The sequence below is a fragment of the Pomacea canaliculata genome, linkage group LG14 (genome assembly GCF_003073045.1).
Source record: "Pomacea canaliculata isolate SZHN2017 linkage group LG14, ASM307304v1, whole genome shotgun sequence".
Taxonomy (NCBI): Eukaryota; Metazoa; Mollusca; class Gastropoda; order Architaenioglossa; family Ampullariidae; genus Pomacea; species Pomacea canaliculata.
Genome location: NC_037603.1, coordinates 9,308,387 through 9,321,972, shown reverse-complemented (window position 1 = coordinate 9,321,972; position 13,586 = coordinate 9,308,387). Strand labels below are relative to the sequence as shown.

General features: G+C 45.2%; 1 long non-coding RNA gene across 1 annotated transcript; it reads right to left on the bottom strand.

The window, feature by feature from the left end:
* Window positions 1–7,503: 7,503 nt before the first annotated feature.
* Window positions 7,504–10,310, bottom strand: LOC112555939. The gene is made up of 3 exons (XR_003097565.1): window positions 9,904–10,310; window positions 8,808–9,709; window positions 7,504–8,079 (listed from the first exon to the last, which is right to left on the bottom strand). It is a non-coding gene; the product is annotated as an uncharacterized LOC112555939 (long non-coding RNA).
* Window positions 10,311–13,586: the final 3,276 nt, after the last annotated feature.

Sequence of the window (13,586 nt, the reverse complement as noted above, 5' to 3'; positions counted from 1 at the left end):
TTAAAAGCGCGGGGCCCCTTGAAGCGCGGGGCCCTAGGCAGATGCCTCGTCCGCCTGCCCCTAAGCACGGCCCTGTTGAGTCGTGTGCTGTCCATGTTCGTTCGCTATAAGAGCTTTTTGCTCCTTTAGAGTGTGAGTGCGCTATACAGATTTTGAATTAATTATTATTAAAACACGTAGATGCGGGTTGTTTTTTTTACACTCAAAAATTTATGTCGAGGCTCATTTGTGATAAAAACCGAATAGATTCTATAATTAATTGTTGAGAAGAAAGAAAAAGTAACTCTCAGTAATGAAATATCTGACAGATGAACGAAAATGTGAAATTACTGATGCAGCCCTCGCAAACTTAATGGTATGCAATCATTGCTCAAGATGAGCCCAAGTGGCAAGGGGCAGGAGCGAGAAGGGAGGGGAAGTCTTACTCTTATATAACTGAAGGGGCAGCAGTGGGGGGACCCTGGGAGACATGCTGAGAGCAGAATGAGTCGGGAACGAGCGTCTTTGTGGAGTGTTCCTGGTGTACAAGAAAGTAAGTTTGCACTTGCAAATTATAAACTACGCTGCAAATGTTAGTTTAAAAAGATTGTCTGGCGGAAGCTTTGTTTCGTAAGAAAGCATACTTCTTTTTTCTCCATTGCTTGTTACTAAGAGCATTGTATCAAGCAGCACATCCTGGGACTTTGCTAACTACCAGCTTGGAACATCTTTCCTGTCACCTGAATTTTTAACCGACCACCTATTCATATGAGATCACTCAACTTTTTTTTTTATTTCCGAGAATTGATTACCGCTTCCTTTCCTTATTTCGTTATTTTAGCTTCTTGTGGGTCATTAATTGTGTCCTCATTGTCCTTGTGGAAAAGATCATCAAATATACTGCAAGTCTAACTAAAAGGCAAACAAAAAATTCTTTCTTTCTTTGGAAAATGATAAAACTGTTGTGGTTTTATAATAGCAGAAAGAAGAACATATGGTTTTGCTGTGAAAAGGGACTTATGCCTGTCACCCCTGAAGCTAGAATCCATACTTTTGATAACGTGTCCTCTCAAAAGCCTGTTAGGACACCTCTGCGCCATATATTTCTGTGATGTAGCTTATTTTTATGCACTGGACCTTATGTTGCCCTTCATTCATCTGCACTTTAAGGACCATGGCTTACGTAAATGCATTATAAGGGTAATGGTATGTAGAGTGGCATTTAGTTTCTCTATACTTCATGTATGTAGCACATACTTTAATTTTATTTTTCAGAAGGAACGTCGAAATAGATTGTCTATTTCTTGTTTACTAGACATGACATCTCATTGGCTGACTTCTGACCTTGTTGCTAGCTTAACTTTGACAATCTTTTGTAAGAGTTGCAATGTCTGCTGGATTTTCTTAGTCCTGGATACCTTTTGCAAGATGTGTCCACTGGTTTGTTTATTTGTTTTTGCTTCCTCTTGCCAGAAATGGATTATTTTTTGCTGCTTTTGGGAACATCATGCCAGTCCTTCGCAGCAACTATAAAACACTCTGGCTGACAGAACAATGCATATCAGATGGAGACCAGCCATGACCCTATCCCTCACCCTGACAAGAGCAAAGTCGGGGTTCACACCAACGGTGACAACAAAGCGCAGAGCTGCGTGAATCGCGAGAACAGCTGGGAGACGACAACAGCTCGGATTACCTGGGAGTCAACCATTACAGCGAGTAGTTGCATGGCACAAGCCATCAGATCGCAACACGGACAGCAGTGATGACCAGACATGACGATGTGTCGTAGGAATACTCTCTCAAACCACACACGTGCCCGCACGTGCAAAAGAATGCAGACCAAGTGCTGGAGAAAGCGACCCCGAATTTTCTACTGAAGCGTACGTGAGGCCAGCGAATGCGTACTGAAGACAGTCGCCACCCGGGTTGGCCGCCACTAACCCCTTCTAGCAACGATAACACATCGTAAACTGGTTTGGTCTGGCGCTACCACCCAGCACTACACTCTGAAGTCGATCCATTCTTCAGGGTAGCTTGGCGGGGTGCGGCCCGGTGGCGCAACGGTTAGCGCTGTTAGCGCCTGTCACCAATACAGTGAAGGTTGGCTGCCCTGAGTTCATTTCTCGTCTCGGGCATGCTGTTCTTTCTCTGCACGTGGCATCTGTTTACAGGGCTGGCCGCCCTCCGCCAAGGACGGTCCCAAGCCCGGCTGAAAAAAAGGAGGAGGGTTGGGCGTGGGGCCAGCACCCCCACCCCGTAAAACAAACCCTTGCTACCAAAACATCGACAACAGGTAAGACTGTAGTCGATGGCCTATGCCCCAGGAGGGGCGAAGGGCCTAAAAAAAAAAAAAGCTTGGCGGGGTGCTGACACCGAGGACGACAGATGAAGAACTGGCAGTTAGCAAACAAATCAGATAAAGGAGTGGACTGACTGTAGGCAGAACTTGCTGACCGTTGCTCTGTGGTCATCCTTGTCAGCCGCTGTGACCATCCAGCTCCCTCATCCCCCAACGACCCGTGCCGACCAGCCAGTTGCGGTCAATGGAATAAATGAATCAGCGAAAGAATGTTCGTACTGTTGGCTGGTGCACGTATTTGTCGGTAATTTTGATTGTGTTTTATTTTTATGGACATATATGGTCCCTAACAGAACAGGTAAGTCAAGGACACGCTGGATTACCTGGGTTGGAAGATTCCGTTAGCTTTTACACTCGGGCTCATTATGGTTATCAAAGACATACACTGACATTGAGCGTGGCCAGGAGATGTCGGTGCCCTGTGGTTAGCCACAAGAAGCTGTACACGAACATCAAAAGACAGGATGTGGAGAGAGCAGAAAGGCTGCTTGTAGGGACTGCACCCAGACACAACACAAGCACGGAGCAGGTGAAGAGGGAGGATTGGTAGATGGAGCTAAACATTTACGTCTGGCTGATCAAAGACAGAGCCAGGCTGCAGAATTACAGTGCACGCGATGTATTTCTGTGGCAACATCGCGCCAGTGCCTCTCATGAAGCACGTTTGAAGGCATTTGGCGATGTCTGAGGCCAGCCCGTCGCTTCCGTCGAGCGGAAGTAGGGGGCAGCCTAACGACTAAATGATTCATCCGTGTTTTTTGAGCGAGACAGTGCGCTGTACTGGCCGCCAGGTACAGGATGAGCAGACGACCGACTGCGGCAGACGACAGGGATCGATGGGTGTCGCCATGATGGCGGAGGTGGACAGCGCGGCGAGCGCGCGGCGCCAGTTGGGATTAAATCGCAGAATTTGACGTCACTCGAGATGAGAAGGAACGGGTTTCACGTGGCGTTGACGATGATTTATCGCCTCCGGAGATGTGGCGAGACTGCTCCGCCTCGCCTTTCCCTCATCTTCCTCCTCCCTCCGCCCCTCATTATTCGCAGCACGTGCCGGTGGCGCGCGGATCAATGGGAGACCACTCTGATAATCCACTCGTCACTGCTCTCGCTCCGCTCTGTCCACAGTGGAGAGGCGCCAACGGCTTCAGCAGCTGCAGTGTGGAGCGAGGTGACCTTGAACTCTAGAAATGGTCGTCGGGATGCTTTATCAGTGCACGTGCGCCCGTCGAGGTGTGTGCGCGTGTGCGTGTGTGTGTGTGGAAGAGGGGGATGATGGATGAGGTCTGCAGTGGAAGGAATGAGGCGTCAGGCTTCATTGGTGAACAGTCTGTTCACATGTGGCTGTGTTTGAAGTCTGGGTGACCGTTGAAGACTAAAAGGGGGAGTGACCTTGCTGGGTGACTGACGGAGAGTTACCTGCACACCTTGCGGTAGACGTTGGTGGCCATCTTGTGGTAGACCTGGATGACCTTGTCGTAGACCGTGGAAGGATGTTGCGATAGTCCTTGTAATAGACCTTGTGTAGACCTTGCGGCTGCCCTGTCTGGAGACCTTGTAGACCTTTCACGTGTTTCCTATTCTTCCTACTTGTACACCCTGTCCTCACCATCTCAAAGGAGTGACTTCGTTTCACACTTCCGACATCACGTGCCCGAGCTCAGACAGGGGCATGGAGTTCCAGTCCACGTGATGGCGGGACGTGCATGCAGTGCAGTTGTCAGGTGCGGGAGATGGAGAGTTTGGGGAACCGTCCTTGTCGATGTCTCATGCAAACACATTGTTGACGGCACATGCGCACCCCGTGCTTACCTGACCCGGCGGTACATGGACTGGCTTGCTGTTGTAGCTCTTTGGTGACCTGTCTGATGTAACAAGCAGGCCAGCTAATGTTCCTTTATACAACTAATGTTCCTTCTTTATACAGATGTCTGATGTAACTAGCAAGCAAACTAATGTTCCGTTAGACAACTAATGTTCCTTTATACAGATGTGTGATGTAACTAGCAAGCAAACTAATGTTCCGTTAGACAACTAATGTTCCTTTATACAGATGTGTGATGTAACTAGCAAGCAAACTAATGTTCCTTTAGACAACTAATGTTCCTTCTTTATACAGATGTCTGATGTAACTAGCAAGCAAACTAATGTTCCGTTAGACAACTAATGTTCCTTTTTTATACAGATGTGTGATGTAACTAGCAAGCAAACTAATGTTCCGTTAGACAACTAATGTTCCTTTATACAGATGTGTGATGTAACTAGCAAGCAAACTAATGTTCCGTTAGACAACTAATGTTCCTTTTTTATACAGATGTGTGATGTAACTAGCAAGCAAACTAATGTTCCGTTAGACAACTAATGTTCCTTTATATAGATGTCTGATGTAACTAGCAAGCAAACTAATGTTCCGTTAGACAACTAATGTTCCTTCTTTATACAGATGTCTGATGTAACAAGCAAGCCAGCTAATGTTCCTTTATACAGAAGTCTGATGTAACTAGCAAGCCAGCTAATGTTCCTTCTTTATACAGATGTCTGATGTAACGAGCAAGCCAGCTAATGTTCCTTTATACAGATGTCTGATGTAACAAGCAAGCAAACTAATGTTCCGTTAGACAACTAATGTTCCTTCTTTATACAGATGTTACAAGGAGATGAAGCTAAGCCCTTCAATGCGTGTGACAGAGTGCCCCTGCTAGACTGCTTGTGACATAGACGGTTCACTGGATAAGAAATAAATCCGGTTTTCCGTTGACTATTACTTCTCAGTTTTTAGTTAAAATTTGTTTATTTAATATGTAAAAATGTTTAGCTAATGTCCTTAGGCGTAAAAATGATCTATCAAGAATTCAATGGAAAGGTTTCATGAAAATGAGTCTAAGGTTAGAGCGAAGGGTTCGGGTTCGTAGAGTTAACAGAGACTTAGCCATGGTGTTAGTAAATCCTATGTAAAGCACTATGTATTAATTGTACATCTGATCCAGCAAGACCTGTCGAGAGGACACAGAGTAAATACTCGCACGGTATGGGCATGGTCGGGGGCAATTAGTGATTTTGAGAACAAAAATCTGCCTGCAGACTGATTGGCGTAGCTGACGGATAGTTTGTGGTAAGTTGAGGGTAGGCTGAGGGTTAGCTGAGGGTAGGTTGAGAGTTAGCTGAGGGTAAGTTGAGGGTTAGCTGAGGGTAAGTTGAGGGTAAGTTGATGGTAAGTTGAAGGGACTGGTAGGAACAAGATCTCTGTCCACACTTTTTTGTCTTAGTGGGACTCCAGGAAGAGAACAGTGGTCATACGTTGGTACAGAGGGCAGCGAGCTCAGACAGGCAGCGAGGGCTGGTTCCACATGTTGAGTACACTGAGCCAGTCAACTTTTCACGTCCTGTGAACGCCTATAACATTCGGACTGTGAACCCGACCACTCACACTGGAGTCCCTGACTGCTGTCGCTACACAAGTCGCCCTGAAACTTTCTCTCCTCATTGGCAGCCTCTAACCTAACATCAGCATCTTTTCAATCGTGGTTAATCTATACCACAATATCAGTGCGTGTGCATGGGTGGGCCGTCGGTGTGGCTGTGCGAATAATAATGGCTGCCCCAGGGCACTCATACCTGTCAGGAGCTGTCACCGCAGGTGAGACATGGTGGACCCATAAAGATGACGTGTCGTCCATTAGAGAGTCTCTCCATGCTGCCACTACCATCCTCGGGGACTTCCGGCCTACAGAGGCCGTGCGTAAATCTGGCCCTGACGACGGCTGATAATGAGTGGTTAATCTGATGCAGCCCGCGGGACCCTCGCGTCAGGCAGCATGCAATCTGCTGCAGCCACCGCATACCAGCCACGGCGACAACCAGTCACCAGCCCTGGTGTTCACACAAGGTGTTAAAGCTAACACACAACCAGTTGCTGCCAGGCCTGGTGTTCACACAAGGTGGTTAAAGCTAACACACAACCAGTTGCTGCCAGGCCTGATGTTCACACAAGGTGGCTGAAGCTAACACACAACCAGTGAGCAAAGGGCGTTGTGCTAAGACACGTGACACAAAGTCAAAGTTTGACAAATACGTTCAATAAATGAGCGTTTCTGTGAATTCAGTCAAAATTAATAACGAGGAGACCATCATTGTCGTGAAGACATTGAGGACGATGATAGAGCCAAGAAGAGCAGCGAGAAGTCATCTTCAGTGGACGATGCGAGAGAGGACGAGCGAGATCACAAGTTTCAGGGGACAATATGTTGGGATGTGGCGAATGTGTGGCATACTTTGTAAAACGCGAGACAAACTGAGGCCCGACACTTGCTTGTGGAATGTGATTCCCGGGGTCTTGGCGGGGTCACAAGCAAGAAAGGTCATGTCGTGGAGCTGGTGGTGGAAAGGGAAGGGAGGAGAGCTGATGGGTCTTGCCGATAAGGATGGCCTCGATCTTGTGGTCATTGAAGTTTGTTGTTTTTGTTATCCAGTGTTTGATGTCCTTGCAGCAGGTGGATGTTTGAGTCTGTCATCAGCTGAGTCATTGTCTTGAAGCTGAGAGTCGTCCGCGTCAAGGTGTTGTTGATGCGATGATTGAGGACAAAGGAGAGGTGTACAGAGTGAAGCGAGCTGGGATGAGAACTAACATGGCAGGTCAGTAGAAAAGAGTCGGACTGAAAGTCATTGATAAGACAGACAGACAGACAGACAGACAGACAACAGCTAGCTTGTCAGCGATGCCGAAGGAAGACGAAGTCTGTTGAGAAGGATGGAGTGGTCGGTAGCGTCCAACTGTCCAAGGCACCGGAAACCTCCGGGAGAGCGATTAGGGAAACTTTGGTCCAGTTGATAAGATGATAACATACATAAATTCGTTCAGAAGTTAAAGAAGAGTAATTTTCAATGTTATGAGTTTGTTGGTAAGCAAGAAAGAGATTTTGCAGGTTGTAGAGAGGTAAGGGCTGAGTTGGCAAACAACAACTGCTCTTTAAGATTTTACTTGACAAATAAAATCAACCAATAAGTAATCACTATATTTCAGTGGTTCTCAAAGTATTTCGGACCGCGGACCACTTTAGTTACGTAAAAAATATGGCGGACCACCAAGGCCTAAAAATAACTCTTTACTATGAATTTCACATTTAAACTGCCGCATTAGTTTCATTACAATTCAAAACTAAATGTACTTCTGTGATAATAGTATAGTAATAAGTTGACATAAAACTACGGACCTCGTTATTTGTAATTAAAATGTTAATGCGAGGAATGCATCACTTTAAACATCACTTTGTTGACATGTGACGACTGTCAGCTGCGGACCACCTGACTTATGCCCATGGACCACTAGTGGTCCGCGGACCACACTTTGAGAACCACTGCTATATTTTGAGACATCAATCAAACTTTACGGAATAAACTCAGCAAAAGCCGAGGCCCTGGAGTATAAATATTTTTTTGTATAAATCTTACAAGAATATATGAGAAAATATACAACACTCGGACACTAGCCTCACCAGTCTGGCATTCTCTCCATGTCCCTCACCAAGAAGCCACTCAACATTAGTCAGTTAGTTGTGATCATAGTCAGTGAACTGCGGATATGACACACTCCATCCTCACTACTTTCCCTGATTCCTCCTTGTGTCCTCTGTGTTTGTCTCTTACTACTTGTCTGCTTCTCCTTCCGTCCTTCGTCTTCTGTCCATGTCTCCTGCTTGTCTCAAGCGCTGAGCATGCTGCCTCGTGAGCCTGATTATGTGCTGTGTAAATCATCATCATCATCATCATCATCATCATCATCATCATCATCATCATCATCATCATCATCATCATCATCATCAATCATCATAATATCAATCATCTCATCATCATATCATCAATCATCAATCAATCATCAATCCATCATCATCATCATCATCATCATCATAGGAGCTGTATAGGGCCAAAGCAATCTACTGTTCACACTTTGAAATATTTGTCAGTTATACAAAAGGTCGATGACCGTTGACCCAGAAGTTTGGAATAACTTGAGCTTCTGGCTGCTGCAGTGCCAGACTAATGTCTGTGTCTGTCCTTTTATCGACACGTGAGAGGACGAGCCAGACATGCACCCAGACGATCCTCACTATCGTTCCCATCTGCGCATGTCCAGTAAGGAAGAGATAAACAGTAGGAACCTACGCAAATGACAGTGGAATGAGTACAGCTCCATGTCATCAGGACTTGCAAAGACAACACAGAATGAAACTGTACAAGGAAGGCTGGAACAGTAGAAGGAGGGTAAGAATAGTGGAGAGAGGGTTAGAACAGTAGAGGGAGGATGACAGCAATACAGGGTTAGTACAGTAGATGGAGGGTTAGAACAGTAGAAGGATGAGAGCAATACAGGGTTAGTAGAGTAGAGAGAGGGTTAAAGCAGTACAGGTAGGGTTAGCCACAAAGGCAAGGATGAAAAGTTGTCATCCAAGAGCGGGGAATTCCAACTTACCAAAGAAGTGAGAGTACACAGAGTATGGCGAAGAACAGCAGGTAGACAAGTCAGGGTTAGTCAGATCGTGAGGTGCCCCTTCACCACCCAGTCCGGGCTTGGTGCTGCTAGTGGTGGTGACGGGAGAAGGGATGTGATGTATGAAAGATAATAGCTTTTCCTCATCATCTTGAGTGCTTACTTTTGGTGGATTTTTTCCTAAGGGATTTGGTTGTAGATACTAGAGAATTCAAACTGACCAGGTGCCCAGGGTCAGAGGTCAGGGCAGTGCAGCTAAATGATCAGTTTACTGCAGTTCATTTACAGGCGCCATTACAAGCATGCTCCTGCAAACCACTTAATAGAAAGCCCGTGTTAATGCCACTGATTAATCCGACCAAATCGAATGCGAGGGCAATGGGGGCCATCTGTGTATTCAGCTTGAAAGCCAATCCATCAATCACTGCCTTGTAGTTAATTCTAAAGTTCTGTGTATCTGTAGGAGGGCCAGTGCATTCAATCTTTCTGTCCCATTGTCGGCATCAGGCAGGATTTGGGCTCGTATGTGTCCCACTATCACTTCTCTCCCTTTGTGCGAGGGAGGGCAAAGACTCCTCCGTAACTCATGAATATCGGGTATTATGACAATCCGTCTGTAGCTCGTGTTTACCCGATATCGGATATTTTTACATTCCTTCTGTAATTCCTGGATACCCGACACCCGATATTGTTACATTGCCGCTGTAACTCGTCCACAACTGATGTCCAGCGTGACGTCACCTCAACTGCAGAAGCTTCAACATGACGTCACGTCCACCCTGGCTCTCGCAGTCTGTAGGCAGTGTAGACCACTGTGTGAGACCCCTGTGTAGACAGGTGTGTGTAGACAGGTGTGTGTAGACAGTGCTCTCACACAGCGGTCTCTGAAACGATACACGTGATATAGAATGTTGTGGAAAGTGATATTTACGTGATATTCACGTCTTTACAACAATGTATAGCACATGGAATTGCTCACATACCGTCTGTGAGGTTATATATATATGAGACTTGATGTGGAAGTCTTCAAGACGATAATTACATGCTTGATACACAATTGTCCTCAAAAGATACTCACGTGATGTGTAATTGTCTCTACACTGATATTTATTTGTAAGTCTGATATTTGTTGTACAAACAGACTAACGCACGTCACTCTGTGACACGAGGCGTGACACAAGTGACAACTTTATTAACCCCAAAGGGAAAAGCGCTGTGCTACGCAAGCAAACAGTAGAGAAGACATGTTAGTCACGTGATAAGACGAGCGATGATTCACGGCCAGCAGACGGAGCAGGTGTCATGGCTGACATGTGACCACGTGCGCGCGCACACACATACACATGTTTGTTACTTTCAGTGATGAAATAAGTAAACACCACAAACAGCTGGGGTGGTTGTGTCCACATGTACAAGGGGGACAACATCACTGGTGTGGGGGGTGGGGTGTCCACACCGCGCCCCACCAGTTCTCCCACCGCTCGCTAGGTGGCGTTCACTTACAGTGATGTCAACAGTTTTATGCTCGAGGCGTTGTCGAGACTTATATGGTTCACCATTTCCGGTCGGGATGGGCCTAGGTGATGGCCTCCCCTGTTGGTACGCTGGATGTCACGCGACCGGACAAGGAAAGGGAGACGACACCACTTCCGGAATTCGTGCCTAGACTGGAGTCATTTGTTTGGCTTGTGTGTAGTGTTTGCTGCAGGCCACACGTGCAGGCGAAAACAAAAATACTAGCACACGAATAAATTCTCGTGAGGATATAAGTTTAGGGTTAGGCTAAAGATTACTTTACATGAACACAATATTGAGGGCTACATTTAGGGTCAGGGCTCTAGACACTAAGGCTAGATTGATGGCCAGGGTTGAGGATAGTTCTACAGATCATGGTTACATTCTTGAACCTGCTGGGGACAACTTGTTACTGTATTTCGACAGGGGAGCTCGTATGAACTTCATCCTCTGAACCATCATTTCAGCATCACATGCTGTGACTGTATGTCAACTTGCAGATAATACTGTTTCTTGAATACTCAGAAAACCATTACAGAACCTGCTCCTTTAAATGTCACCCATCATCAGTTACCACTAGTTCTGCTCTGTGTCACCATCTTCTGCATATCTTTTTAACAACACTGGCATCAACACTATTCCGCTCCAAGTAAAGTACCAAAGATACAGATAGTACATATTCGCCACAATAAAACTGATGCGAGAGTCAGTGTTTGCTTTGAGTTACCATGGCAACAAGTGACTAAGTCAAGTCAAATGGCACAAGGACCACGTGACAAGCAGGCTGGCCGCCATTGACAAGAGGCAAAGGACGATTATTAGAAGAAATGCATCAGGCCGCAGGCGGTTTAGACAGACTTTAACAGCCGGGGGGTCCGGCGGTAAGTGGGGGCATGGTTGACACAAGTAGTGAAACGAAAGAACGAAATAAAGGGCGGGGGCTGGCCCGCCACTACTTTCTATTCCTAGCCCTATATCCATTATGGGAGTGCGGTGGGCTCCGTTTCACAACTGCAATTTGCTTGTCTCCCTACACGCACCTCCCCATGCCCGAGTGATTTAGCATGGCGATACTCCGCACTGGGCCATCCAATCGCTGTGCGCCTGCACTCCTGGGAAAGTGTCAGGTTTAAACCTAGACAAATTTGTCTACAACAAGAACAACACGTGTCATTGATCTTCGCAATAAAAATACAAAACTTATTGGCAGTCAAAATCTCCTTCAGTGCCGCGCAACGCAATGGGCCGTGACAATAACTTTGTGAAAACACTTTTGTTTTCGGCATATAATGATGTCTGTGAGGACACTGATATTGTCAGTAGGATGGAGTCTGTCTGTGAGGACACTGATATTGTCAGTAGGATGGAGTCTGTGAGGACACTAATATTGTCAATGGTATGATGTCTGTCTGATATTGTCAGTAGGATGGTGTCTGTCTGTGAGGACACTAATATTGTCAATGGTATGATGTCTGTCTGATATTGTCAGTAGGATGGACAGGATGGTGTCTGTCTGATATTGTCAATATCGTTGTGTCTGTAAGAACACTGATATTAAGAACACTGATCTTGTCAATAGGATAGTGCCAGTTGTCAGCTGTCAGTGAACAAGTTTGTGAGACAGACAGAGATAGGGGGCTATAGGGCTATCAGCCAACTTTACATTTACTGTGCTGTGCTGTGCACAGGAGCATTTGCATCCTTTCTTACAGACTGGGCATGGTGGCAGCAAGTGCACACTACAGATATTTTATCCTGCCTAATGCATTCTATAGACATGATGTTTGCTTGTTCTCGTGGAATAAACCTCTCTATAACTGAAATCTATTTTATTTATCACATTTTACAAACAACAGGCATAGTGAAACAACAGAGTGCATGGTGTACAGTGTAATGAAAGCAATGAACATAATGTACAGTTAGACGATCATAGTGTACACAATGTACAGTTAGACGATCATGGTGTACATAATGTACAGTTAGATGATCATAGTGTACACAATGTACAGTTAGACGATCATAGTGTACATAATGTACAGTTAGACGATCATAGTGTACACAATGTACTGTGAGACTATCATAGTGTACACAATGTACAGTTAGACGATCATAGTGTACACAATGTACTGTTAGACGATCATAGTGTACACAATGTACTGTTAGACGATCATAGTGTACACAATGTACTGTTAGACGATCATAGTGTACACAATGTACTGTTAGACGATCATAGTGTACACAATGTACAGTGAGACGATCATAGTGTACACAATGTACTGTTAGACGATCATAGTGTACATATATACAATCATAGTGTACACAATGTACTGTTAGACGATCATAGTGTACACAATGTACAGCTAGACGATCTTAGTGTACACAATGTACAGTTATACGATCATAGTGTACACAATGTACAGTGAGACGATCATAGTGTACACAATGTACAGTTAGACGATCATAGTGTACATAATGTACGGCTAGACGATCATAGTGTACACAATGTACTGTTAGACGATCATAGTGTACATATGTACCATCATAGTGTACACAATGTACTGTTACACGATCACAGTGTACACAATGTACTGTTAGACGATCATAGTGTACATATGTACTGTTAGACGATCATAGTGTACACAATGTACAGTTAGACGAGCATAGTGTACACTATATACAGTGAGACGATCATAGTGTACATAATGTACAGTTCGACGATCATAGTGTACATATGTACAGTGAGACGATCATAGTGTACACAATGTATAGTTCGACGATCATAGTGTACATATGTACAGTTCGACGATCATAGTGTACATATGTACAGTGAGACGATCATAGTGTATATAATGTATAGTTAGACGATCATAGTGTACATATGTACTGTTAGACGATCATAGTGTACATAATGTACTGTTAGACGATCATGGTGTACATATGTACAGTGAGATGACCATAGTGCAAGCTGCATAGTGAGATGAGAATGATGCATGTGCATATTTCACAGTGTACGTGTGTGATCACCATAGTGTACGTAGTACATATTACGGTGTAAATCTTTTTCTAAAGCTTTCTGTAAACGACTTTAGTTGGCTTGCTTCCATCCCTTCCCCTACAACAGGGGTCTCAAACTCATATTAGCATGTGGGCCGCAGTGGAAAGTAACAGCCAGTCAGCGGGCCGCACCACGAAAAGAAAATGTTTTTTCATTAAATTTTACGAACACTACTGTCACTGCAGTTAAAT